General features: G+C 34.7%; 1 protein-coding gene across 4 annotated transcripts in view; it reads left to right on the plus strand.

Moving 5' to 3' along the window:
• Nucleotides 1-15,476, plus strand: part of Rit2 (Ras like without CAAX 2) — a 387,859-nt gene that overhangs the window by 76,502 nt on the left and 295,881 nt on the right. The window lies entirely within an intron of this gene.

The raw sequence follows: 15,476 nt of genomic DNA on the forward strand, positions 1-15,476 counted from the left end.
ATTAGGTAAACAGAACCAATAAGATTTAAATACAATTGATTGGTACTATTGGACACTATTCTCTGGATAGTGTCCTATCCAGAGAAATAATTGTTCTTATTTCTTGGCAAGCATTTTGGTGAGAGACCAATGATACAGTGAGAGACCAATGGTACATTGTTGACCAAGAAGGCCTTCCCCAAGGAGTTTTTGTGTCTCTGAAAATAATCATTTAATAAACTTTTAGAAATGTTTGATGAACCCTTATTTGATTAATTTCTAAATCTGTTTTCTAAATATCTAGATTACTAGTAGCTTTGTACCACTTAAATATGAGTTACAGAAAGAAGGAAATCTCTGGCCATAAGTTCTGAAATCTTGTACCTGTTGGAAAATTGCATAATAGAATTTATGAAATCACAAGCTCGCTCTGCTCTTTGTTGTTTTCTGTGATTATTTAAATTGTATATGTATCACTGTCTCAAAAACTGGCCTCTTGCTCACCAGCTTATCGTGTCTAATAGCTTATGTAGGACAGTGAATGTGAATAAACCATAAATGGCACCTTCAAGAGAAAGAAATAAGGATGTGATGATTTCTTTAGATATTCACATGGCCCATCCATCACTTGAGATTAAACTAACTGGACAGCCACTACTAACAGGTGGTTAACATCATACTTTTATCTACTATGAATAAAGTATCTAGCTTTAAAAGAAAAAGTTTGAAAATAGAAAGACTATTTTATTACTTTCTGTTCAATTTTCCCATCATCTCATTTCTTATCTTCTCTAATGGACACATTAGTTAATAATTTCCCATTGGTATCCTGCTTGAAGGAGGTCAAAGTCCCAACTTATTTTCTCTTCACCAGCTCTGACTACATAACTGTAACTCAGTCTGGCTGCCTTAATCATCCCTCAGGAGAGAATTCATGTTAGTACATTTTGAAAATCTTACAAATTGAAGAAGAATAAGCATAGTTATTTCATGACTGAAATAGTAAATGAATATTCTTCAATCCCTGTTTGGATATGTTTATCATCCTGACTGATTTTTAAAATTTTTATTTATGTATTTTTTACATACATGACAATAGTGGAATGCCTTACACTCATTATTACCCATTTACAGCACATTTTTTTGTAACTCTGTATATAAAGTATGTTCATGCCAATCCCTGAAATATTTGAGTCATTTGTAGGCTTTTATTTTCTCCCCCACCTTCATATTAGAATCATCCTTTTTTGAAACTTTATAAACTCTGAAAATTTATATTTTATTCATAATAAGAATCAGGGATATTATTAAGTAGTGTCCTATCCACAGAAATAATTGTTCTTATTTCTTGGCAAGCATTTTGGTGAGAGACCAATGATTTTGTTTTCTGAAAATCCACAGAGTATGCCTAATAAAGGGATATATTTAAATGTATTGATTCAATTCTTCTAATGGGAAAAGAATTTATGTAAGATTTAAACTATGTTCCTTTAATAGACTTAAATATGGGTAAATTCAAGTTTTAATTTAATCTTTAAAATGGAACTTCTCTGAGCATTAGACATGGCACCAATTACAGCTGATTTTTCCATAATAAAGTTATTATAGAAATAATAAGAAACAACATTTTGACCAATGGACTGGTTCTAACCTTTCACGTTAATAAACCCACATGCCATATTTTAGTAATGACTCATTAAAAATAACCATTGTATGCCACTTGGCAAAAAATAAATACCTACTCTTTGGAAAGCAATCTGTTTGTCCTCCAAAAATAAAATATTGAAATAGTACATTTCAAGCCCCGAATAAATTCAGTCAGAGGAGTTAATGCAAATACACAGATATTTGTAAAATTTTTGAAGTTAGCTATTAATATAAGAAAGACGTCAACACTGTTTAGAAAGGGTTTTGAAAAGACTGGGCGGCTGTTAAACAGCCCTCTCCTCAACTATATTCACTGTGAACTAGGATCAAGCTCTCCACATTTTTCAAAAGCCAAGAAACTCCTGCCATCTTTTCTAGAATACAGAAATCCTCCTTCAAGGAAACCTTTCAGGAAATACCAGACTTCTTAAATACTTTTGAAAAAAATGACATGTGAATGCTTGTCATGGTATGCCTTTTTAGTTTCATTATAACTTGCTTGAGGTTGAAAGTCTGAGTGTATAGAATTCTAATGGAATATAAACTAAAAATCAGATTATTGATTTTTCCTACAACAGCTGAGCTCCCTTTCTTTGAAACCAAGAATGTAATAAAAGATATCAGGTTCTGCATTTTACTCCAAAATTATTGTTTAATGAAAACTGTGTATGTTGAGAATTGTTTCTGCTGCTGTTTACTGTCAGTCACAGGAAGGCAAACACATAAGCACAGAAAGTAGGTTCACCTCATTTGCAGAAGGAAACATAGTGTTCACAACCAGTGTACCCTGAAAAAGATGCCTAGTCTTGGATGGGCAGTTCTGAAGTCTGGAGGATTTGTGTTTCCCTGCAGTCACACAGTTCCTTAACTTTGATTGAGTCACATATGTAACTAGTGATTATCTCTTACTCTCCTTAAAGATGGTAAACACAGCACATGCAGAGATCAAATGGAGTCAGTGCTGTCCAAGCACTTCAAGACAAATGGAAAAGAATTAAATGAGACCATACAGTGAATAGAAAAGCACAAGGCATGGCAGGAGTGTAGCAAGGTAAAATCCACTTGCCTTGAAGACAGGGAAGCTTTTTGTCAAAAAACAAAATTACAACCATTCAGTTGTAGACCTAATCGGCTTTTGTTCACCAACAATTTATGAATCTGGGCACCCTTATTCTTCCAAATAGAATGAGAGCTCCCTCTGGACAATGACAGAACAGCATGCTTTTTTATGATGAGGACAAAGAAACAGAATGTTTTAGTCAGCTTTTGTGGAATTGTGACCAAAAGACCTGGCAAGAACAACACAGAGAAGGGAAATTTTATTTGTGGCTCGTGGTTTTAGAGTCTCAGGCTATAGCTGACTCCATAGGTCTGGGCCTGAGATGATACGGTATATCAGAATGGCGTGGTGAAGGAAAGCAGCTCAGAGAACTCATCTCATCAGGGACAAAAGATAAACCCAAAGGCATGCATCGGTGACCCACCTCTTTACTTGCCTAGTGTTACCACCAGGTTAATCCGTCCCAGTAGATTAATTAATTATTAATTAAAACTTTAACCTAATCAATATATGCTTATAACTTGAATGACTTAAATGAGGTTTTCTTTTCTTTTAATATTATTTTTTTAGTTGTAGATGTATCATTATTTATTTATTTTTATATGGTGCTGAGGATCGAACCCAGTGCCTCACACATGCAAGGAAAGCACTCTACCACTGAGCTCCAGCTCCAGCCCAAATGAGGTTTTCATCAGAGCATTTATTGAAACATGCCTTTGGTACTTTTTTTTTTCACTCTTTTGTCTTTCCTCCTCCTAATCTAGCATATAATCTGTGTCCCATCCACTCAGGATCCTGAGGTATTGATTTCTGCCTGCTCTTCACTTTGCAGGTTAGCTTCCAGTTTTGTTAATCAGGAATGTTGTGCAATTTCATTGTGGAAATGACAGTCTTAACCTTGGAAAGTAACCTAGTGGTAAAACATTTATGAGCTTCGCCATCCAACAGAAGTGATTTTTGAATCCCTCTTGCTAGCATTGAAGCAAAACTGCTAAACATCTCTAAGCCACAGCTGACACACTTGGAAAGTATATCTACTTCAGAATACTGTGAGAGTTAAAAGCAACGTATGTCAAACTCTTACAGTAATTCTTGGCATATTGTAAGTAGGGTTGCCAGAATTAGCTAATAAAAATACAGAATGCACAGTTAAGTTTAAATTTCAGACAGATATTATTTTTATGTGTGTGTGAGTCACCTAATTTGCTGCTCCAAACAAAAGACCTGACAAGAACAATTAGAGAAGGAAAAAGTTTATTTGGGGGATCACATTTTCAGAGATGTTAGTCCATAGATTGTTGACTCCATTCTGTGGAGCCTGAGGCAAAGCAGAACGTCACAGCAGAAGAGTGTGGTGGAGGAAAGCAGCTTCAGGCATTTCTACCAAGAAGCAGAGAGAGATCTCCTCAACACAGACAAGGCACACCCCCAATGACCCACCTCCTCCAGCTACACCCTACCTTCTTTCAGTTACAACTCAGTAAAATTTCTATCAAGGGATTAATTCTCTGATTGAGGTAAGACTCTCATAACCCAATCATTTCACCTCTACATCTTCTTGCATGGTTTCACATATGAGCATTTGGAGGATACCTCATATCTACATCATAACAATAGAAACACAATACAAAGTTGGCTCATGCTACTAGTTTTGTGGAATTAAAGCAGGTAGGACTTCCTGCTTTGGTTGACTATATATGATGATGGCCATTTCATGCCATGAAGAATAACCAGAAAAAATTCGTTGAAAATTTTAAAAATTATGCTAATGCCAATTTATTATTTCTTCTGCTTTCTTTTCTTTTTCTACTCTTCTGTTTCTTCTTTTATCTAATGGTACATCAAAATTGACAAGGATTCTTTCTTCATTGAACTTTCTTACCTAGTTTTATTTCATCATTTTAAAGAGCTGTTTGTATCTTTTCATCTGGGATATGTTCTTCTTTTCTTCCTCATTGTATTATATTAATGCAGCACACAGTTTAGTTAAGCTAGTCTTATTGACTTCTTCAACTGCTTCCTTGGGCTGATTTTCCTACAGAAAGAAAAAAAATTTAACAACCCAGAAATCAATTATAATATTATGATCCCACCTGCCCGTATATTTGTTTGGTTCTTGCAGTGCCCAGAAATTCATGAAACCACCTTTCCAGCTTTACTTTACTTATTCTATTTTCAAGGAACACATATTCTTGTAATTGACTCAACTGTAAATGCTTTTCCTCTTTTACTGTTTTAGACCTCAGTTTCACTTACAAGCCATGAATGTTGTATAATATGCACACCCAGAAGATTTATATTCTTTCTGAGCAATTGTTAAGGACTGTAACAGGCTCTACAGGAAAAAAAATACCATTTTATAGTGCAGTCTTCCTGAATGATTTGGGAAGTTTGAAAAAACAAGGAGCTCGTATAAGTGGCAACGTACATCAAGGATATAAACAGGTCTTCTGCAGAGAGCCACATGCCCAATGATTGCTCATGCAGCATGGTGCTTGAGTATGAAAAATATCAATGCAGTTAGACCAGCATGGGGTGAACCTACCATGTGAAGTATATATTGCTCAGGATTTCCTGTGGAACACAAACTTCTTAAGTATGGAATTTAAGGACTTGAATTACATGAAAATGGCCTGCTTGTCATCTAAAGTATGCACTGATAGTGTCACGTCTTTGCGTCAATAGAAAATCTCTGTTAAAATGTAAATACTCAGAGGTGGAGGAGGTAATGCCTAGGGCCATTAAGAACCATTTATATAATAGCATAGATTAATGTGCTCAATTATTCTGGAAAGAAAACCACAGAGCCATGGTCTACAGAGTAGTTCTGAAGGAATAGTTACAAGGTCTGGATATTACTACTAGTAGAAAAAGTGCTGTAGCATAATTCTTGAAGGAAATCAAGGCTGATAAGTTGAACTCGAAGAATTATATTTATTAATGATTCATGTCTGAACATTATAAAATAGAAAGGTAGTTAGTTGTAGAAATTGAATTTTGTCTTCATATTGGCCGGATTCTCTTCCCAGACTTAGCTTCTAACAGCCTGTTGCCATTATGCTCTGGCTACAAGTTCTTTCTTCAGTTTCTTAAATAAGCAAAACAGGCTCTTCCCTGCCTTTGGGTTTTTTTTTTTTTTTTTTTTTTTTGAGAATGAAACCTAGTGCCTCACACATGCCAGGCAAGTGCACTACCACTGAGCCACAGCCCCAACCCTCTTTGGCTGGACTTTTATTAATTTTATTGATGTTTTCAAAGAATGAGGCTCTATTGTGTATCTTAGTTATGTTTTATTGATTCTTATTGTTATCCTTATTATATCTTTCCTTCTACTGATTTGGGCTTACTTTTTGCCTTTTTTATTTCTTATTTCATAAGGTTGAAATGTAGATCATTGATTTTAGATCTTTTTCTTTTCCAAAAATAAATAAGCTATTGGGCTGGGGATGTGGCTCAAGCGGTAGCACGCTCGCCTGGCATGCGTGCGGCCCAGGTTTGATCCTCAGCACCACATACAAACAAAGATGTTGTGTCTGCTGAAAACTAAAAAATAAATATTAAAAAAATTCTCTCTCTCTCTCTCTCTCTCTCTCTCTCTCTCTCTCTCTCTCTTTCTCTCTCTTTCTCTCTCTTAAAAAAAAAGTTGTAAATATTGCCCTAAACACTATTTTCACTGCATTTCATAAATGGAATGTGGAATTTTTATGATGTTGCATTTTTGTTGTTATTTAGTTCAAAATACTTTCTAAACTCTCTTACAACTTTTTCTTTAATATATGAATTATTTAGGAAGGTGTTGCTGAATTTCCAAGCATTTGAACTTTTCTTAGATATCTTATTCTTGCTGGTTTCTAATTCAATTCTGTCATAATCAAAGAACACATTCAGTCTTGTTTCATTATTTTAGAAAGCTGGTGGGTTTTATCAGTATTCTTTCCCATTCCTTGAATATCTTCCCTGTGCTTTTTAAATAACAAGTTTTTTTTTTTCATTCTTGATTTGCAAGGTCTCAGTTTGCATATCACCTCCTTAGAGTGGTCTTTACCTACCTTACCTAAGTGAACTATACAAAATATGAAAATGCACACAAACCATGTAAAACAAATAAATTTAGTCCCTATATTGGTACAGAGCTTATTTCCTTACTACTATTCATCAAATTCTGAATAAGAGGTAATGGGGCATTTTGTTGTTTATTTTTCCATCTCAGATGCAGCCTCTATTGTGTCCAGGAACATATTTGCTTTTTTACACAGGACCTAGTGCAATGCATGGTTTATAAGGGATGATCAAAACATTTATTGAATAAAAGAATGCATGAACAACTTTCAGTGTGATCTTCCCTTTTACCTAAGTTAAACTTCTGTGATCAGAATTTTATACCTTTTGACTGTGTCATTCGATGTAGTAATCTCAACACCACCAGGATTGAATGCAAACCTTTGATTTTTATGAAACTTCAGTGGGGCAGCTGAGCATGACCATGCAATCTGGCTTCACTTTAAATGTATTATGCTGGATCTCCAATGGGATTTTACTGGTGCCTGGAAAATATGTTCAGGTCAAAAACTACTCACTTTCTCATTCTACTAAAACCAGTAGCTTCTACCATTTCCACACTTTCACTGATGACCTTGCTTTCTACTTTATTTAGAAAATAGAAATAGCTAGAAGACTAATTACTAAACACTCTCATCCATAAAATACTCCCAAAGTTACCAACCACTATGCACCTACAATGGGCTTTCCCATTTATATCCATGTTCCTATGTAAGGCAGTTCTGTACCACTATTTTCATTCATCAGAATCAATTCCATGGTCCCACTCAAGAATCTTGCACCATATGCTTTTCTTTTTTAATTTATCATTCTCCATCATCATAAAAACATGATGTTACTGTGTGGCTCCAAAACATTAAAATATCATAGTATTAATTTTTTTATGACATTGCTTCCTCTGTGAGTACCTTTTACATTTCTCCACTGCTTTTGCTGTAAAATTCCTGAAAGTGTTGATTTTACCACAAGACTCTCATTCCCCTTCTACTGATAGCTAGGTTTTGAAGCCCATTTCTGAAATTGCTGTGACTTTTTAGTGACTAGCCAATATCAATTTTCATTCTCTTCATTTTGATATACCAGTAGCGGTAGCATTAGATATGAACTACCATTCTTGAATTTCATCTACTTTTTTTCAAGTGGCATCCAGGATTTCATACTCTCTTACCGCTAACCTCTGTGATAACTTTTTGACTCAGCTTGGCTCTTCTTCTGGAATTTTAAGTATCCCTAAGACTCAGTGCTTGGTCTTACTGTCTTTATCCACATTCCCTTTCTTGGTTATTGCCTTTGTTATCATGACTTTAGTTGACCTTGATAATCTACAACTTCAAAATTTATTTCTCCTTCTCCTATTTATCTCCTAAATTTCATGTTTATATAATTTCTAACTCAATTTCTAAAAAAAAATCACTAAATTACTCAAAAAAACTAAAACTGGCTTCCAGTGCTTTTCTTTCTCTCTCTCTCTCTCTCTCTCTCTCTCTCTCTCTCTCTCTCTCTCATACACCACACACACACACACACACACACACACACACACACACACACAACACAATCTTTTCTGAGTATTGCATTCTTATCTTTGTGACAACCCATCTTTCTGGGTACTTATGCCAGAAACCTCAATTCTTCTTTCTCTTCACATAAGATACCTGCAAGAAATCCTATTGACTCCATACTCAAAATTGGTATCCAGAAACTATTCCTAACTACCTCAGATCTTGATATGAGCCAGCAGAAGCTCCAGCTGGGGCTAGGACTGCAGCTCTTCAGAATTCTCCCCGATTCTACCCTTTCCCTGCCTAATCTACTTTCATCACAGTGGACAGAATGATCACTTTCAAAAACAAGTTAGATAATGCCACTCTGGTCACAAATCCACATAGATTTCCATTTTATTCATGTCAAAGTTACTGACAAAGGCCCATAAAATCCTCAAAAAGGGCTCAAGGGTATATATTAGTGGTAGAGTTTTGCCTAAAATGTGCAAGGCCCTGAGTTTGGTCCCCAGCAAAATAAAACAAATACATAAAATTCTCAAGAATGATACACCTTGCCCATTTGACTTTATTATTTGCCATTCTCCCTCATTGATTTGATTTCAATCTCACCAGCCCCCATGTTGCTCCTGGAGTATGTCAGATAGTTTCTTAGCATCTTGCACTTGACTCACCATTTCCTGGAACACTCTTTTCTCAGGTGTTCACAGAGCTCCCTTCATTACTCTTCTAAGGCTTTGCTTCAGAGTTCATATGACTCTTAATTAGGCTTCCATTAACCATCGCCAGAACTCCTTATAGGTGTCTTTCTATTTGTCTTTCCATAGCACATGTTACCTTCTTAGCACACAGTTGTGTCTGTCTTCTTTAGCTAGAATATAAATACTGTGTGATTAACTGAAGTCTAAAAACCTATATCAATATCTGGTTCACAGGAGATGATCAATAAATTGGATGAGTGAATGGTTAAATACCTCCTAAAGTACCTTCAACTTTGAGCAAATTAACAGATATTGCTGGCCCTTCTTCCATCTATAAAAATGAGATGAGAATATTATTTCTCATGATGGTTATGTGAAATAATATAGATGTAACGGCTTCACACTTTACTAAAGACAAAATGAGAATCATGATTTCCTCAGTAGGAATCAATTGGACTAAACGAAAAAAAAAAAGTAAAAATGAAGGTTGTCAAGAAGAAATCACCTATACTTTGTGTTCTTATTTTGAACCACCATAAAAATTTATTCATAAAAGTGGTTAAAGTAACCAAAATGTCAATTTATTAACTTACCATGAGATATTACTGTCATTGCGATTGGGATTATTTAAAACTCATGATTACTATAATTTTCCTGTGGCCAAACTATATAAGGGAGAAAAAGCATAATGAAAAATTCCTGAATCAATTTACTCTGTGAAATCTCTATCAGAAAGCTGGATATGAGCTCCACATCATCTTTATGACAGGTGTCTTATATGGGATATGAAATTTGCCTGTTAGGTATTGAATCAGTCCAGGGAAGTTAAGAAAATTGAAAGTTTAATAATGCCAGTCTAAGAATATGTGACACATCCTTCAAAACTGCACTGGTCTTGCACTAAATGCAAAACATCCTTCTTAGCTCCAAAATAGACCAAAATTTAGATGAATCCTAGAAATAATCAAAAGAACAGATTCTTGATTGTCAGCATTCATAAAAAACCGATTGTTCTAAAGGAAACATTCATTATTTAGAGATGCTCATGTTTTCTTACTTCTCTTGAGTTCTGAAGATTATGGCAATTCTGACTGTTTTAAGTTCTTTACCTATCAATGTTCTGATTCATATCCACTCATACTTCAATAATTCCTAGGCACCCAATATGTGCCAAGCACTCTTCTTGGTGCTGGGCTATCATCAAAAACAAAATAAAGTTCTTGTCCTCAGTAAATTACATTTTAGTGAGGGAGACAGGTAATACAAACCTATTTTACATACACACACACTCACATATATACATATATGTATAATATATACTAATAATTTGAGTTTAATCATATATATTTATTTAATATGCAATCGCTTTTTATGTATAGTTAAGTTTTGCTTGGTCACTTGATATGACTTCCAGAAATACACCCACCTCTTTAGTAAAAACAATACAAAACTTTGCATGGAGAGTTAGGGATAGGGCCTTGGAAGGCACCTCTGTTATTAAGAAGCCTCAGCTATATTAGAGTCATGCCCTATTGGCCTCGGAGATGCCATCTTTTTGTTTCCCAGAACTGCCTGCTTCTTTTTATATATAAAAAATTAATGCATAACAATTATACATAATAGGAGTTTCATTAAGCATATTCATATATTCACATAATATAATTTAATTAATTTCATTCCCTAGTATCCCCTATCCTTTCTTTACTGATCTTTCATTTTCATGGCATTTCTTTTTTGTCCTTTAGCTTCTGTATATGAGATAAAACATATGACCCTTGACTTTCTGAATCTGATTTATTTCATCTAACATAATACTCTCCAGTTCCAATCATTTTCCTGCAAATGACATAATTTATTCTTCTTTATGAATGGATAAAATTTCATTGTTTACATACATTACATTTTCTTGATTCATTCATCTATTCATGAACACCTAGACTGGTTCAATGCTGTGGCTAATTGTAATTTGTGCTGTTATAAACATGTGTATTCACAAAGCACTACAGTATGCTGACTTTAATTTTTTTTGTATAAATATTATGGAGTGGCATTATTGGGACCTTGGGTGGATCCATTCATAGTCTTTTGAGAAAGCTTCGTACTGATTTCAATAGTGGTTTTATTAGTTGACATTGCCTCCAAAGTGTTTAAGAGTTTGTTTCCTCACATTCTCACCAGAATTTGTTATTGTATTTTGATTATTGGCATTCTAACTGGAATGGTATGAAATTTCAGTGTAGTTTTGATTTGTAGCTCCCTGATAATTAAGGATATTGATGATTTTTTAGTATAATTGTTGCTCATCTTTATTTCTTTTGAAAGTATCTGTTTAGTTCATTCACCCATTTATTGATTTGATTATTTGTGTTCTTTTTTTTAAGTTCTTTATGTATTCTGGATATAAAACCTCTATTAGAAGAGTAACTGGAAAAAGTATCCCCTATTTGGTAGGCCCTGTCTTTATGTTCTATACTTGTCCTTTGCTGGGCAGAAACTCTGATTTTTAATTTTTCTTGGTACTGAGAATTAAACCCAGTGGCATTCTACCACTGACCTACATCCCCAGAACTTTTTATTTTGAGATATGGTTTTGAGAATATGCTTAGGCTGCTTTCAAACTTGTGAGCCTCAACCTCCCAGGTTGCTATGATTATAGGCACGGGCCATCACATCAGGCAGATGATTTTTAGTTTGATGGCATTCCATTTATTGATTCAAGGATGTCTGCTCTCATAATTCTTATTCATTGTAGGAGTTGAAATTTTAGCCTGAGCAATTAGGCAAGTGAAAGAAAGAAAAGAGATACAAACAGCAAAGGAAGAAGTAAAAGTAGCCCTATTTGAAGATGATGTTATTCTATACTTACAAAACTCTAAGAGCTCTTCCATAATATTTTTAGATATGATAAAAAATTCAGAAAATTAATAGGATAAAGTCAATATACCAAATCAGTAGATTTTCTATACATAATGAACCCACTAAGGCAGATATCAAAAAACAATTCCATTTGTAATAGCCTTAAGAATTATGTATAATTTGAACCAATGAGCTGAAAACACTTTGTAAGAAAAATTACAGAGCATTGAAAAAAAAAATAAATAGAAGATTGTAAAAGATAAATGACCTGACCCCATGTTCTATGGATAGACAGAATTAGTATTTTTAAATGGTCATATTAACAAAAGTATTGTGCAGATTCAAAGCAATCCCTATCAAAATACCAGTGACATTCTTCACAGATCTAGAAAGATAAGTCCTAAAATTCTCATGGGAACAATGTTATTTGTCTTTTAACATGAAATACTATCTGGGTTCAGCCTTATAGAGTTGGTGTGCTGTGATTTTTACCTAGGAGATTAAAAATAATCTTTGCAACTTTATGTTACAATATGTCTTATAGGCATATAACCTGTGTGATGAAGAGGGACAGGATGGAATGAATGTCCAAAGATTGAATATCCAAACAGCAGAGTCCAGATAAATCATGGCATTTTCTGCAAGTCAGTAATCCAATCTGGTCTTCATTTTCTTATCTGTAAAATTATGTCAGCCATGCTTTTCCTAAGCATAAAACAAAACTGATTTGAAGCTAAAATTAGCTACATGGAAAAATCAATTGAAAAACTATCAAGCACCAGGCCAATATGAGCAACTATTTTTATATAATAGAAGTCATCATTAAACTTCTTATATTCTTGCCTTTACTAATCATGTGGGATTATAGAAATTAAGTCTTCCAAAGGGACATTTTATCTGTGAGGACAATAGATGATTGCCAAATTACTTGGGATTACCGTATGCACTTTTGTTATGACTGGATGTGGAATTTTCCCAAAGGCTCCTCTGTGGTGCAGTTGGTCCCCAGTGTAGCAATGTTCAGAGATGGAACGCAAGAGACAAGTAATTGGATCATGATGGATTAATGATCTGGTGGCATTATTTGGATGTGGTAAAAATTCTAGAAGGCGGGGCCTAGTGGGAGGAAATAGGTCCGTGGGGCAAAACCTGGAAGGTGAATCTTATCCCAGGCCCTTTCCTTACTTTCTCTACTTGTTTATGTGAAGTAAGCGGTTTTAATCTGTTATACACTAACCAGCATGTTGCTCTGCCTCACCTTGGCCCACAACAACGGACCCAACTCAACTTGGACTGAAACCAATGAAACTGTGAACCATAATACATCTTTCTTCCTTTGGGATGTTTTGCTCAGCTATTTTGCCACAGTAACAAAGAGGTGAATAACACAGCTATAGAAGGAAAGCTAAGGCATCTTCTTGCTTTCTTACCTATTTGAATCTTTTATGTACTTAAAGAACACCTTCACTCTTTTTTATTAAGAAGTTGAATAATACCATTTTTAAGAATTAATTTCCTTTTTAAAATATTCTTATGAATATATGTGTTTAGGAATAGTGGAACTTCTCCTAATCAAAATCAAATTGTCTACCTGAAATCTTCTCAGTAGTTCAATTTGTAGGGCCAGGGTAGTCTGCGTACAAAAGGTAGAGGCTGCTGATATCAACTTAGTGACTGGAGCTTTTACTTTAAACTTCCATATATGGCCATATTCTATGCATGTTCACCTTCTCCCATTTATATTAATTTTCAGCTTGTTTATTTCCATTGCAATACACATTTCTCTCAATTCTTCTCTTTGCTCTCATTCTCTTTAAGAGTTGTCTGAACTCTAAATTCCCACTCAGTTTTCAAGTGGTGCTTATTGAACTTCCATTGCCAATACTCAACTGAGAAACCATCACTGTGTTCCAACCCAAAGGACATGCCAGTCTCATTTTACTGAGAAAGGGGTAAGAAATATTAATGATTATGTCCCTTTGGTAGGAAACATTATCTTTTTTTCATCTCGTGTACCATCACTGTCTCCTGGTTCATTGCTTGTTTTTAGTCATTGCTCTATTGCTCTACACAGCTCATGGGACTCTTCTGGCAAATAAACATAAGCATTTTTCATGGCTTTATCTTAGACTCTTTTTCTCAGCCCTGGTTCTCTCTCCAAAAATCTCAACTACCATCATGCTATTAATTGCCATGCATAAGCCAAGGACCCCCAGGTTCATATGTCTTGTTACATGATAATAACTTTTAGAACAGTTTTGGATTTTTAGACTTACACATTTCACCACTTACTAGACTAATTTGCATTTTATAATAACTAATATATAACTAATTTGCATGTCCTAAATATATCTTAAATTTTACCATTTCAGATTAAATTCATATCTGTCACCTCTCAAAATTGTCTCTCTTGTAGTGTTCCTTTTGTCAGCACAGGATGCTGTTATCCCTCTAGGAATTCAAGCTCCAGAACTGGGAATCACCCTTGACACCTCTTCTCCTCTATAGCCATGCCATCACTGATCTGAAGAGTTCGTCTCCTAAACATCTTTCAAGGTCATGACTGCTACATGTCAATAGTGTGCCACACAGTGACGATCCATAACCACTACACAGCTGAAGCAATATGCACTACCAACTCCACAGAAACATCTCATGATGCCCACCCAACATGGAACTCCATAAGTTTAATTTTCTCATATTTTTTTAACAGTGAAGGGATGCTAAACATACATCCTCAAACATTTTTTGCTTGATTTTGTAGTAGAAAAATAGAATTTTACCATCTGTATTATTCTGTATCTGGCTCTTCTTTATTCCTTATAATATTTGTGAAGTTCATCCATATAATGCTATGTAGTTTTAAAACATTTTTATTACTACTTCTTTATGATACGGTACTGTGTAGATTATTAAACTGATACTTTATATATAGTTCAATAAGAATTTTTTTCAATTTAATCACATAATTTTTCTTTCTAAATAGATAAACCTATTCACACTTTGTTGGGAGGAGTGGGTATTAAACTATTTGGACTCATTCCTGTGCCTTTGTCTTGTGTTTTCTATTTATCATGGTTTTCTATTTTTTCATATTTTCTCTTTTCCTTTGGGTATTGCTGAAAGTTTCTTATCCACTTAGAGTAGGATATTCCTGGTGATTATTTATTTATGATATTACAAATGTTTTGTTTACTTGGAAATATTTCTAAATGTTGGGGCAAGAAGTAAAGGCACCATCTTCAAAAGAACATCTTCAAAGTGATCTTTAAAGAGTTTCAGGTATGATTCTATCTTCTCATATATTCACCCCAAAATACACACACACACACACACACACACACACACACACACACACACACGTCTTTCTGCTTAAACTTGCTCAGTGACTTTCCTGGTATTTACATGAACAAATCTAATTTGTCCTACTAACTGGTACCTGGACTGATGTTTATCAATACTTTAAGTCCCTTCAGAAACCACTCTATCTTCTCTCTCGGCAATTAAGGAACACTGTCCTTCTTTTTCCACTGAGTTTCAGTGACTTGCCTCCCTCCACAGTGCCCCTCCTCATAGTGAAGCCTAGAGTATGCTCTTATTCCTGCTCCACTTCTACTGTGTTTAATTACTGCCTATTTTTGCTTCAGCTACTCCACTCTCTCTCTCCAAGGA

Source organism: Ictidomys tridecemlineatus, chromosome 13, assembly GCF_052094955.1.
Source record: "Ictidomys tridecemlineatus isolate mIctTri1 chromosome 13, mIctTri1.hap1, whole genome shotgun sequence".
NCBI lineage: Eukaryota > Metazoa > Chordata > Mammalia > Rodentia > Sciuridae > Ictidomys > Ictidomys tridecemlineatus.